This window comes from Miniopterus natalensis, chromosome 9, assembly GCF_054644295.1.
Source record: "Miniopterus natalensis isolate mMinNat1 chromosome 9, mMinNat1.hap1, whole genome shotgun sequence".
Taxonomy (NCBI): domain Eukaryota; kingdom Metazoa; phylum Chordata; class Mammalia; order Chiroptera; family Miniopteridae; genus Miniopterus; species Miniopterus natalensis.
Window position 1 is genome coordinate 58110581 of NC_142089.1, and position 14086 is coordinate 58124666.

A 14086-nucleotide genomic window follows, 5' to 3' on the forward strand; every position below is an offset into this window, starting at 1 on the left:
TATACAATTGTGATGACTCTAGTTTCCCTGCTTCTAATCTTTTCTTCCCGCCAATCAATGTACACATGTGCGTGCACACATACCAGTACTTTCTATGTCCAGTTCACATTAGTGAGTAAAACCTGGCCCCTCCTTAGAGCAGGCTTCACATTAGACTACAAGCACAGTGAGGGCAGCGACCATGGCTATCTTAATCAATGTTGTACTCCCAGCTCTTAGAGGAATCTTACATCTAACAATATCCAATAAACATTAAATTAATGGATGGTTTTATTCCAGAGATAGATACCCACAGATGAGAAAAGAGTAGTGATGTTTTGCAACAACCATAGAGAGAGATGCACCTCCAAGACTAACCCAAGGGCTTTGGGTGCTATGAAGGCCAGGACTGGGAGTCAGCAGAATGCATCTGACTTAGAAGAATCGGCACCAGTTTGTCCAGACAGGAAGCAAGTATAAACAGCATGAATGAAGCTTGACCTGGAAGCCAGAGGTTCTAGCATGAGGAAGGGCCTTTCTGATCTCAGCCAGACCTGTTTCATAGAGTAGCTAAACCAAGCCCCCAGACCAGAGCAAATAAACCTGCTCACTAAAGTTAGCCGAGCCCAGCTGGGGTGGCTCAGTGGTTGAGTGTCGTCCTATGAACTTGGAGGTCACCGTTCAATTCCAAGTCAGGGCACATGCCCGGGTTGTAGGCTCAATCTCTGGTAGGGGGCATGCAGGAGGCAGCCAATCAATGACTCTCTTATCATTAATGTTTCTTTTTTTTTATTTTTTAAATGTCTTTACTGATTTCAGAGATAGGAAGTGAGAGGGAGAGAGGGAGAAACACCAGTGAGAGAGTCATTGATTGCCTGCCTCCTGCACACCCCCTACTGGGGATTGAGCCTACAACCAAGGCACCTGCCCTGACAGGGAATCGAACTGCAGTCTCCTGGATCATAGGTCGATGCTCAATCGCTGAGCCATGCTTGCCCGGCATCACTGCTGTTTCTATCTCTCTCTCCCTCTCCCTTCCTCTCTCTGAAATCAATTAAATGGGTGAATGAATGAAGTTAGCTGAAAGGAGAGAGTCAGGTGCCACTAAGAGTGGAAATAATGTGTGATGTCGTAGATGTCACTCTTACTTTGTACTATGTTGACAGCAATAGAAATCATATCCACACTACTGTTATCATTGCTGAAAAATCCTGGGCATCTTGAAATGCTAGCAGCACTGATACAAAAGGAGAAAGAAACAGATCTTAAAGGGCTTTTGCTGTTTCCCAAGTGTGAGAGAAAGGAAGGAAGCATTTATTAACTTAAACAGTTTCGTCCCTTCGCACTCACCTTTTCCCTTTGAGAAAGTACAACAGGCTTCCTTCTTCGCCGCTGGTCCCCTGCACTACACAATCCCACTAGCATCCCCTTTGGTTTTCTCTATAAAATGTTAAAACAACTTCAACTGTGTTTAAAAATCAAGCAAACCAACTGTTCAGGCGCTGTTTAAAAATCAAAAGCTTCACGGGGTTTTGTGCATTCTGTGTAATACAGCTCTTTGTTCCTTACTCTTTTTTCTTCCCTCTTCTCTTTACCAAATTTTCTACTGCTTTTCCTTAAGCAAAGCATATATATTTGTTGGATTTGTGCACATTTATTAAATGAACATACAAATTAATAAATTGTATAGATAATTTTTCTCATATGAATTATTTTCCAGTCTTTCGTTGTGCCAAATATTAAAAATTTCACTGGTATTCTTTCAACTTTTCTCAAGGCCTGAAATGTTTCAAAGTACAAAATAAGTTTGGAGGGAAGAAAATGTCACTGGGAATGCTGAACTATAACTTTGCATTTGACCTGAGACAGTCTCAGGTTTCATTCTGTTAGATAGAAATCCCTTTCAACATTTTTTTTTCCAGAGAGCTAAATGGTATGTATCTTTAAAAAAAAGAAAAAAAGAAAAAAAAGACAGACTGAAGCTCCCAAACTGGTTCTTCAGATATTTGACTTTTTTTTTTTTTTTTAATAACTCCAAGTTAAACTCCGCTGGAATTTTGAGTGCCACTTGAGCGCACTTGCAGCCTTGCCCGGTTGCTTTTCTCTCTCCTGTATTCCTACTAACTGGCGTGCAGCTTGGAGACTCTCTCAGAGGACGGAATGGTCTTTGCAGCAGAACTCTCCAGCTCCGCCGCTTCTATAGGCACCAGGCTGTCACGCCGGGGCCCGCTGGGGCATGGGATGGCATTTGGTTATTTATGTGTCAGCATACTTTGGGGAATATACAGCTTGACATGGGAAAAAGGGATATTTGTTGAAAAGGGTGATATGGGCCTGGTGGGTGCGGCTCCGTTGGCTGGGCACTGTCCCACGCACTGAAAGGTGCGGGTTCTACTCCTGGCCAGGGCGCATTCCCGGGTTGCGGGCTCGATCCCTGGTCAGGGTGTGGGGGGAGGCAACTGATCAATGTTACTCTCTCACATAGAAGTTTCCCTCTATATATCTCTCCTTTCCACTCTCTCTGAAAAACAATGGAAGAAATATCCTCAGGTGAGGATTTTAAAAAAAAATTCTAAAGGAAAGGGTGATAGGCCTGAAAAGCACATTTTTAAAGGCTTTGTTATCTCTAGGAAAACCTCATGCAGAAGCACTAGAAAAGCATCACGTCCCAGAGGCTTTGATGTGGCGCAGTTCCGGTTACAGTGCATTATTCTTGTATATATTGGGTTCATTAAGCTCAAACCAACCTCATAATTACATGATTGTGACAAGATTAACTGAATGGACAATCCAAAAGTCCTGAAGGTCAACTGAGGGGCCCTCTATCCAATAATATTTTACTCTTCAGTTATTTTTAGGCCGGCTTGGCGAGAATGTGCCCCTGCAGCTAGGCAGAGGATTATGCATGTTTTGTTCCAAGACCTGTTTATTACTATTGTGTGGGCTGAAATGGCACAACTTACAAAACCTAGGCACAAAGTAGAATGTTGATCTCAAAAAAAAAAAAAAAGGTACAGATATTGTTCACAAGAAATTTTCAAAATGCAAAAAAATGCAATGAATCTAACAAGCACCCATGTGTCAACTCCCAGAATTGATTGTTGTTAATATTTTGACAATTTGTCTTCCTATGTAAGAGATAATACATTACAAATAAAATTAAAGTCCCCTTAACCTTCTCAACTCCAATCTAGACCAATTACCCTCTCAGTCTCTTCAGAGGTAACCATTTTCATGGATTTAGTGTAAATCCTTACAGTGTGTTTTGTGATACTTTTACAAGTACAGATATGTGTACATGTGTGTATTTGTATATGCATATGCACATATATATAAATAGAGTAATGCTTTATAATATGAACACATATATCCATTTAAAAATTTTACACAAGCAGCACATAATCTACAACTTGCTTTTTTCATTCAACATTATGATTTTTAAATCCATGTGAAGTTAGTTCATTTCTCTTAGCCGATAGATAATATTCCACAGTATTAACATACCATTTTAAATTTATCAGTTCCCTTAAAGATAATCACTTGAATTCCTTCTACTTTCTATTATTATAATGTTTCAATGACCAAGAGATTCTTGTACTTGTCTCACAGTTCACATGTGCAGTTTCTCTAATCTACAAAGTATAGCTAGAAGTAGAATTGTTGGGTGAAAGGGTATAAAAGATTACAATTTTACAGGCATTGTCAATGTGTATGCCATGGGGGGGGTGTATTAATTTAGATTCCCTCTGATGGAATAAGCCATCTGCTTGTCCATATCCTCACTGACAATTGGTACTGTCAGTCTTTCCAGTTTTTTAAGTCTAAAGAGTGATTTGCTTTGCCCTGACCCCTCGTAGAGTCCACCATGGCCTCGTATGTTTGTTAGTCACTCCTTTTTCAGTTACATGTGCAGTTCCTAGACAGAGCAAATCTTAAAAGGAATTTAAAAACCAGTTATCAAAAAAGCAATTGTACTCAATTTTGACATATAGATAGTTAATATATAAACTGGTGTCTTAAAATATTTTTTCATTTTTGTGCATCATAGGGAATAAGCTGTTTTAATTATTCTTACTGCAAACAAAAATATGCCTCTTACATATAATAGCAAAACAAATACCTTCAGTGCTCAACCCAATGTTTGGCAAATAGTAGGTGCTCAATAAATTCCTCCCGAATGAACAAATAAAAAGAGTAGGGCAGGAGGTGATTTCAGAAGGGGAATTCAGAGATCGTGCTCTCTGAAAGATAAAAACTACACAGTAAAAAAGTTAAAAAAATACAGTCAATACTTCTTCCTACTAATTACATTATGCCTTGTAATGACAGATGATGATTCCACTTTCAGGTTCAAAATCAAATGCCTCTAATGCTAATGTCTTAATCAAGGTGACTTTTAGCAGGAACTCACCATCAAAGGTCTATACACAAGGCTTCCCTGGCCTCCCTCTGATGCAGTGTCCTGGTTTTGACTACAAATAAAACAAAGATCATGAAGTAATTGTAGCAAAGCTGAGTTTTCAGCGGAAGAAGTAACAGATAAGCATTCCTAAAACAGTCAAGAATCTGCTTTGACTGTTTTTGCTCAAATGACTTGAATTTTGGATGCAGATACTTTTTGTAGCTGTTTTTTTTTAAGATTCCAAATATACTCTTCCTAAAAATTACCCTCTATTCATATTAAGCTTAATTATTTAAATCTAATCATTTGTCTATTAAATGGGCCATTTCTAAGCTATCATCATTTTAGTAACAGTAACATTTAGAATCTCTAGTAATGAGAATTTAAAATATGCCAACTGCAATTTCTTAATCCAGTCCCTAGCTTTTTCTTAAAAAACATAACAGAAAAGTACCCCATCTAAGAGACTCCACACCTTGTGCATTTCACCTTGCAATATGTATTCTTGACTCCCTCTTTCCTGTTGACACCCATGCAAAATCGACAAGGTGACCCATTATTAATGCTCTCTGTTTGGAAAATAATTGGGGTTACAGTAGAGCAGAATCATCATATAGCTTTACGAATACTAAATAACAAATACTAAAACTGCTACTGCCCTACTCTCTGGATGTTTTCCCAGTGGCGCTTATGGTGAAAGAGATGGAATTCGCTGCAAATGCAAGAGAAATGAAAGACAGTTTCTGTCTTAAGGAAAGCAGCTGACAAAAATATCTTGCCTTTTATGATATAAAGCAGCATTTTCACACTGGTGTGCCAAGGACTGCTTCCTTGGTCCAATGGGAGTAGGAAAAACATATCAATGTATTAATATAAATATTAATTAACACAGTAAATCTGTACTTAATGTTGTCAATAGGTTCTTGGAATTGCGGCAAAACAGCGTTATAAGGAAACCAGTTTTACCATAAGTTAATTGATATAGAGTTATTTTATTTAATCTTTCCAACATGCTTATGTGCTAAATCTTATTATTGAAAGACTGAGATGCAAACAGTCTACCCAAAGATATATACAGGGGTGGGCAAAAGTAGGTTAAATCGCCAACCTTTATTACCTAAAAGATAAATCATAAGTAAGGATACTAAATAACAATAATAATAGTAATAATAATAAGACAAATAAATAGTAGAATACTTAATAAATAATAATACAAGGATAAACTCTGTTTCTCATACTCACAACTGTAAACCTACTTTTACACTCCCCTGTACTTAAGAGGTGATTAGCTGAAACTCAAAGCAAGGTACTCTCTATTCAAAGCCCTAGCTCTTTTCACTCCTCCATTAGAAAACAGTTTTATTTGAATTAGTTTAGTTTTGAAAATATTTTTTTTCACATTTTGGGGGTCTCTAAATACACAGAGCACATTTTTTTTTCAAAGAAAGACTCAATTAATTACATTTTGGAAGCGGTCCCTCTGTGGAAAGTTTAAGCAAACATGCGATGCCAATGCAGCTCCCAGCTGTGAAAAGTCAACACGAAAACAGGGCATTTCTGCACATCCAGATGATGGGGGTCAGGAGCGCACATCCGCACAAGAGACTTGGCTGAGGAGGGAGAGGCTGTGGCCGGGGCCGGTGCCAGGCTAACCACTCCCTTTTTCCTGCCCGCTCGCCCAGCATCTCACTAGATTGGCTGAGATGCCTCCCAAGCCTTCCAAAACCACTAGGGTTTGTGCAGTTTTGGAAAAAGCAGCAACCTCAGGTTCTGCTAGCGGTCTGCTGGATTGGTTACTTAATTTTTTTTTTTTTTAATGCCAGCCTAGGCCGCTTTTTATCATAAGAGAAAAAATTTAAAATGCAGATGTTGAGTGTTGTATGAAAGGAGAGAAGGTTAGCACTCCCCTTGACAAGGATGGGAGAGGCTCTCGGACCCAACAACATGCATACAGTTAAGGCTCTGCCACCTACTTCGTGGCATTTAAAAAAAAAATATATATATATATATATATATATATATATATATATATATATATATAAAATGCAGATATTGAATTTTTGATGATAAATTCTGATTTATCCATAAGAGCTTTAAAATAAGATTGCCATGTGAATCAGAAATTCTTATACCTAGCTCATAGTAGTTATAAAATATTTATATATTTTAATATTTGTTATATATTATTTCTTTTATATATTGATATATATTTATATATTTATATTTATAAGTTCATCAGAACTTACAGATCTTTACTATATAGTATTTATACTGTATTTATTGTATCTATATCTACATAAATATATAGATATATTGTATCTACTATGAGCCAAGTATATCTCCAAAATATGTTGGAAACTCAATAATTGACCAAATTTTTATGAACTTTGGAAACTTAAAGAGAGAACAGTGGTTAAAAGCCTGAGCTTTCAAATGAGAAAGACCTGGACTTAGATTTTGGTTCCACCCTTTGCCAGCTGTCTGAACTTGAGCACATTGCTGAACCCCTCTAATGTCCCCTATCTGTAAAAGGGGAATAATAGCACCTGCTTTTTAGGATTTTTGTGAGAATTAAATGTAAAATAATGACAGGCTTTGCACACTTTCTGGCACATAGAGTGTGCCAATATGTTGAAGCTATTATTAGCACAGAGCCTTGAGATCATTTCTCTTGGCACCAATTCCCATGCAATAATCCTATTAATGCTGAAAATGTAGGTGATTAAGTTGAATCTATAATGGCACTCTGACATAACCTGGAATTACATCTTTGAATAATCCTTGGGATCAGTTAGTTTAACACTTGTCTCTAGGGTGCAGGAAAATGTTAGTTATTTGAGCTTTCTAAATTTAGGATTCCAAACCAACCCAAACTTACTACTTATCCAAAAAAGATTTTGATTAGATTTCTCTATTACTCAGAACTGTTGACAAGTTATTTTTGCTTGCACCAAGTTTATCATTCTCACATCTAGGTTAGAAAGCAATAGCCAAAGCTCTTTTGGTTGAAAGTGATAGAAATGCAACTCAAGCCCTGGCAGATGGATAGAGCGCTGGCCCGTGGACTGAGGGGCCTGGGGTTTGATTACGGTCAAGGGCACATACCTCAGTTGCAGGCTCGATCCCGGCCTCGGTGGGTCAGGGTGTGTGGGGGAGACACTCAATCAATGTGTCTCTCTCACATCCATGTCCCCCCCCCCCCCCCCCCCCCCGCTTCTACTCTGAAAAAGCAATGAAAAAAATATCCTCGGTGAGGACTGAAAATAAATAAATAAAAGAAGAAAAAAAAAATGCAACTCAAATTAGCTTAACTAAAAAGGAATATATTGGCTCCAATAACTGGAGACTTTAAGGGTTGATCTAGCTTCAGATGGTGCTGAATATTGCCAGAGCTCTGGTTGCCTCCGTGTGTTGGCATCAGTATCAGAGGCCTTCCATGAAGCCTGGGGTTAGGACCATGAGCTTTAGGCTTATGTGGTTTTAGCTTGAAAGCCCAAAGAAAAGGAGCTCCTCTCTCTCCTAGCAGCTATAAATCTTAGAGAAACAAATTATAGAGAGGATTCTTATTAGGTCAGAGTAGATGGGGCACTTTAGCCATCTCACTAGAACAACAGGGCCTAGAAAAGATGATTTTTCAAAAGAAAATCAAAATCTGGTTCCTGACAAAGGAGGATGGTAGAGCGAGCAGGTAAAAACCATAGATGTTTTTACCCATAGCAGACAGTCTGAGTTGGATTGTCTGAAAACAAAGACCTCAGCATGGCCACCATGTCAGGGCAGCTATTAAAATATGCACTTTCTCATGGAACCACATGAAAATGTTTCAAAGGGGCACTGGGGTTGAGCGTTCTTGACTCGAGTTTATTCTTCATGCTAAGTTCCACATGTGGTAAAAATCTGCAAAAATAAAGTATAGCTATCCTCCTCTGTTCTGCATCTTAGGCAGTATAGTATAGTATGTGTGTAATTACAGGAAATAAAGGACAACTCTTCCTCCATATTGAATAATCACATAAACCATTAATTAATAATATGCAAACAAGACCATTAATTACAATCACATAAAAAGGAAACAAAGCAAAATATCTCCATTTAAAAATGCAAATCAGACAACTAATAAATCATAGTCTAAAATTTTGCCAATTTCAAAATAAGAACAAAAGAATTAACATTATACATAATGCCAAAGTAAGATAAAACATTAGCATTATTTACATTAGCAAATAACTACTGAGCCAATTTTTCTCAGTGAAACAGAATTATATTTGCAAGGGAAAATAAGTTATTTTGAATATTAAAAAAATACAAAAAAGAAAACCCTATCTCCTTTACTTAGTCCCAATACTGAAAATAACTTTTAAACTCCTGATTTTATTCTTCAGCACGTTAGCATATGAATGCATAAAATACTGATGCCTCTCAAATTAGAAGATTCTTGCTGAGACCTCATTGTGCTCTGCAAACATGATCTCATCTTTCAGCTTGGTTATGTTCCAAATCCAGGAGTGAGGGCAAGTTTATGATCAGGGAAGAAAAAAAGGAAAATGTTTATATAAGCTCCATAAAACATTTTTTTTAACCAAAAAAAAAATTAAAAAATCCATGCTATAAATATAAACTCTGAATATAGTATATGGGGGTACCCACCCCCAAATAGGGAATAGTCACAGAATATGGGGAAGGAGTTGGAAAAACGCAAAGTCACCCTTTGCAATGGAAACACAAAAAAGAATGAGGTAATGGGGTGTGTGGAGGGGGGTGGAAATATTTTTTTTATGGAGAATGAGATGAACCCTCTAAAGATCTCTTCCCCGAGTGACACATCCTACATTTGAAACCTTATTACTGATAACACTAGAGTGTCTTCCTAAATCACCAAGATATTGCATAGAAAATCTTATCTGGAAGGCATCAAATTTAAACATTAACTATTTAATTAATATGTAATAAACTGGCATCCTAGAAATGAAATATTGGAATTATGGAAGCTTTTGCAACTAGTGAGCTGACATCAAGACTTTTTTGGTGTATCTCCAGAGCCCTTTTGAGGAGAGTAGACATTGTATGCCCTATTATACATGGTAAGTAACTAGAACTACTTAATAAAAATCTAATTTTCTTTTAGTATTCTCAAAATATTTACTAAAGTTCTATCCTGAAAGTTTTAGTACCTTACCGGTACCATTCCAGTTTACCTAAATGGGATATAAATGTAACAACACTGTCCGTTAGTGATCTGTAATATTGTCAACAACACTTTTTTTTTAATAAAATAAAGTGAGTACATAATAAGATCAGAAGGTTGCAGATAAAACACCAAGACCTATTACCAGCTCTGCCACCAACTAGCTGGTAACCTAATACTTTTTGGCTCTCCTTCATAAAATACAGAGATAAGCATAATTTTCTAAGGAAGTGTATACAATTTAATCATAGAGAAAGCAAACACATGGTAAAAGCCAGGTGAGCTAACAGGATGAACTTTCATGCTTTTTAAATCAAGAAAAATAATATATTGTGGTATAATATTTATTCTGTAGGTGTTCTTGAAACTCAACCTATGATGAAAATCTAGAGATTTTAATAGCGTGTAACTTGTTCTTGATTAAGGAAAAGATGTGGTTAAATGCTAAACGTCTCATTTCCACCTACCAGAAAAGAAGCGCCCTTTGATCTCTTTAGTTCCCTTATGTATCCTCAACACCTTGAACAGTGTCTGCTATGTGGGAGGCATTTAAACACTTGTTCAGTCGGCAAATTCAAGAACAATGGAAAACGTTTCTTTATGACATGCTGTCAGGGCTCCTATTTCAGATCACCTGATGTTTAGAAGTTGTTCACTTTCCAACTCTGGGCATTCTCTTTAATCCGTCTGTGGTCTGTGGACCGAGCCTAACACAGGTCAGTTCTGTTCAAATACTGTTTTGTTTTTATAAACTTATGTGGGTACAGATTATAGTGCAGTTTTAACAACAATAAGAAAGAAACAAAGACTTTGACTCTGCAAGGTTAATATAACTAATTTTAAAAAGAAACTTTTAGTTAAAAAAGGATAGTATTACCTTATTTCAATCACATACCTCTACCCTTATTTTTATGAAAGTATCTTTTTGTTTGGGCATTTCATTAAAACTACCTTAGTTATGTCTATCTTGAGATTTAACCCAAGAAGTGTATTTTGTTCGAGGTAAATTCTTCTCACAGATTCATTTAGAAGACAGGACACCTTGTTTTTCTGTCCAGGCAACTACTGATAAAGTAGCCAGTTATTTATTCTCCAAACACTTCAAACAGACCCCAAACAATGAGGCCTATGAAAGTTTGAAAAGTGTGAATAACAAATATGATAATGATTAGCCATAGCAGTCATTCAATATTTTCTCATGCACACTTTTATTTTTAAAAGTACTCTACAAAAAAATCAACAGCACTTCTTGCATTAATTTTTGACTGCTGGCTCAAAATATCAATAGAGACAAAAAAGTAAGCACTTTCATTTATTTATATTTCTACATCCACAGATACATAGAAAATACAACATCTATATACAGATTTTTTTTAGAGGAAAGAAATATGCTCAGAGTGGAATGTCTCTGATGTTTACATTAAAATGAATGTAGATACCAATCTCTCAAAGGGTCTCAAGACAGAAGAATCCTCTGATTTAATATTTAGTTTGCTCATTAATCATCGCTCTGCATCTAAAAAAAGAAACCCAATATATTTTACAAGGTCAAAGTCAATAACTCCTTGTTTACTTAAAATATGACAGAAGCAAGCATGAACGAATCATAGAAAATATATTTTGGTGATCAAAATACAAAAGATTAAAAACATACCCTGCTTGTGTTAATAAAACTTTCAAAGGGATCGTAACCAATTCTGTCAAAACCTCTGAAGTTCCTGTTTTGGCAGTTAAAAGAGAAGAACATGAAACATTTTGAGAATTTTTTTCTCCGTGGATGATTAAACACAAGCTTCGAGAAAGCAAATGTACAGATGGGCACCACATTCTCATCGCTCTGCGCACGGGGTCATGGGCTGGCTAGAGACCTACTATCAAAGCAAACCCCATTCGAACTACATTTGAGACCTGCCACTGATCTTTTTCCTAAATTAATGTTTTGTGGTCATTTTACCAAGCTTAGCCCCCTGTGTTCTCCTTTTTATTTAAAGCGATTGTTTAATATCATCTCTTTTATTTCAGGGAGACCAAACACATTCTCAAACAGCCAGTGCGCATTATTAGGTGTGAGTGGCGGGGGGGGGGGGGGGGGGGGGGGGGGGGGGCTCTGTAAGGGCTGGGGTGGCCGTCGCCTTCACTGGGCTTTCTCTTCCGTCATAAATGACAGCCACAGAGAAATCCGGTTGCTATTACAAAATCAACGTCTTTTCTCCTGGGCCTGCGAGCATTTCTCTCCTCTTTGGGGGTGGAAATTGATGCTCCTAACCGTGCTCCAGGAGCAAGCACGCTCCAGGAGGGGAGAATCCCTCTCAGTATCATAGCTAATCAGTTTTCAAAGCCTAGAGAGCCACATAGAACTGACCCATCCTGAGGATTCTTAGAATGCATTTGGTAACCCCAAAATTAGTGGCAATATATGTCCATTTGTTTTATCTATTCAGCCAACATGCAATGAGACCTCATAACAGGGCAAGGACAGTGGGATGCTAGGGATGCCACCATGAACAAGAGACCTGCCCTCAAAAAGAGTAAAGTCTGGTAGGGAGAAATATCAATAAATAATTCTACTTAAATATATATGTATACATATATGTGTGTCTATATGCATATATACACATTTACAACTACCGTAAGGACTAGGCAGGAAAGGCACACAGTGCCGTAGAGGGGGAGGGGGAGAAGGCAGGACAGTGTGTGAGTCTGTGCACTGGGGTGGGGAGGGGATGCAGGGAAGGAGTGGGAGAGTGGGGGTTGAGGGCAGGGAGAACACTCCAGACCCAGGAATTAGTGGCACTATATGTCCATTCGTTTGGCAAGAGAGGGCTTGTGGAGCCGGAGAAACTGAGTGAATGCCAGTGCACCTAGAGCTCAGAGAGCAAAGCGAGTAAGGATGGGGGATGAGATGAAGCTGGAAATACAGGCAATAGATAAAGAAAAGCTTTCTCGTTTTAAACTTTTTTTATTATATAAAAATTTAAAAAATTTTTCAATTACAGTTGACATTCAGCATTATATTAGTTTTAGCATAGTGTTTAGACATTTATATAACTTACGAAGTAATGCCCTCAGTAAGCCTAATACCCACCTGACGCCACATGCATTACTGACTATATTCCTTGTGCTGAACTTGATATCCTTGTGGAGCTTTATAGTTTTCTATCCAAGGAGCAGCAGGAAGACGCTGAAAGGAGAGAAGTGTGTTTACATATTGAAATCCTCACTCCGATAGCAGAGCTAGTGGAATGGCCTGGGAGCAGGTAGAGGGGACTCGGGCAGCCTGGCTAGGAGTCCCAGTGGGGCTAGGGCTGGACCGATGATGGCAGCGATGTAGAGACCAGGAGGTAACATCCACAGGCCAGTGAAAATAACCACTGCCTTAGAAAAAGCAGAAACTCCACAACAGCCCTTACAACGCTGCAAAGCCCATGCAAAGTCCAAGAGGACAGATTTCCTCTTGAATACTGTGACACCGTCCGTTGCATGTCACTGGTGTTTCTTTCACTTTTCCTCTCATTCTGAAGACGGGCATGTCAGCTGAGGTCCCATCAGTGGGACACCAGGCGGTGAGGAAGAAGTTTGCTACCGAGATTTCAGGCTATGGCAGGGAAGGGAGGAATCTTTCTGTAGCAGGCTTTCCCCTCGCATGCAAAGCTGTAGCGCAGACATGGTCAGGCTTCAGGGTCCCCACATCCTCGTGGTCACCCTTTCCTACTCAGCCTGCCCACCTCATGCCTCAAACTTCATGCTTTTGTTCCCCCACACTCCTATCACCCACTGCATCATAACCTGCTCTGAGGAAACGATCTGATATACAAATTCTCTCTAAGATGTGAAGGAAACGGTTATGGGTAACTTCTACCAAAAACCATGGAGGATTTATTTATTTATTTACTTCTGCACTGTACTGGGATAGAATGCACCACCTCAGCAGCTTCTGAGGCTAGGACATTTCTAGCACTACAATTACTTTAGCAAACCTGGTTCCTTCACCTCTGCAACATCATGCAAAGTGAGATGTAGATTTTAATGCCTAAAGAAATGAACCTCTAACCAGGGAAGGCCGGGCATCAGTCAACAGATGGAGAAAGCGTTTGGGAAGGGAGAATCGAGTTGTTTTGCCCTGAAATTACACCGCCTTACCTGTTAGCTATGCTCTTCTTGTAACATGCTTTTCTTACAACATGTGGGCAGCAGAGGTGAGAGAAAGAAAAAAACAGAATGCAAAGAATGGACCAGCTTCCCACAAACGGGCTGAAAAGCACACGCCACCGTTCACTGGTCTTCCACAGCTCTACCCCGCACCCTTCTTTCTAGGAGATTTCATCGATTTCTTGGTTTAAATGTAATCTGTACGCTGACAATTCTGAATGTAATCTCTTCTCCCAGCCCTCCTCCTCCAGACTCCTCCATCCAGCTACTTACTGACCTTCTCTGCTTGGACATCTCACAAGCATTTCAACCTGAACATGTCAAACTCTAACTCTCGGTCCTTGGACCACCACCACCCAAAGCCAGGCTCC

General features: G+C 38.6%; 2 non-coding genes across 2 annotated transcripts; one reads left to right on the forward strand and one right to left on the reverse strand.

Moving 5' to 3' along the window:
• Positions 1 to 6254: 6254 nt before the first annotated feature.
• Positions 6255 to 6381, forward strand: LOC148092474 (U6atac minor spliceosomal RNA). Its single transcript, XR_015715116.1, has one exon. It is a non-coding gene; the product is annotated as a U6atac minor spliceosomal RNA (small nuclear RNA).
• Positions 6382 to 13463: 7082 nt separating this feature from the next.
• On the reverse strand, positions 13464 to 13595 carry LOC148092475 (small nucleolar RNA SNORA66). Its single transcript, XR_015715083.1, has one exon. It is a non-coding gene; the product is annotated as a small nucleolar RNA SNORA66 (small nucleolar RNA).
• Positions 13596 to 14086: the final 491 nt, after the last annotated feature.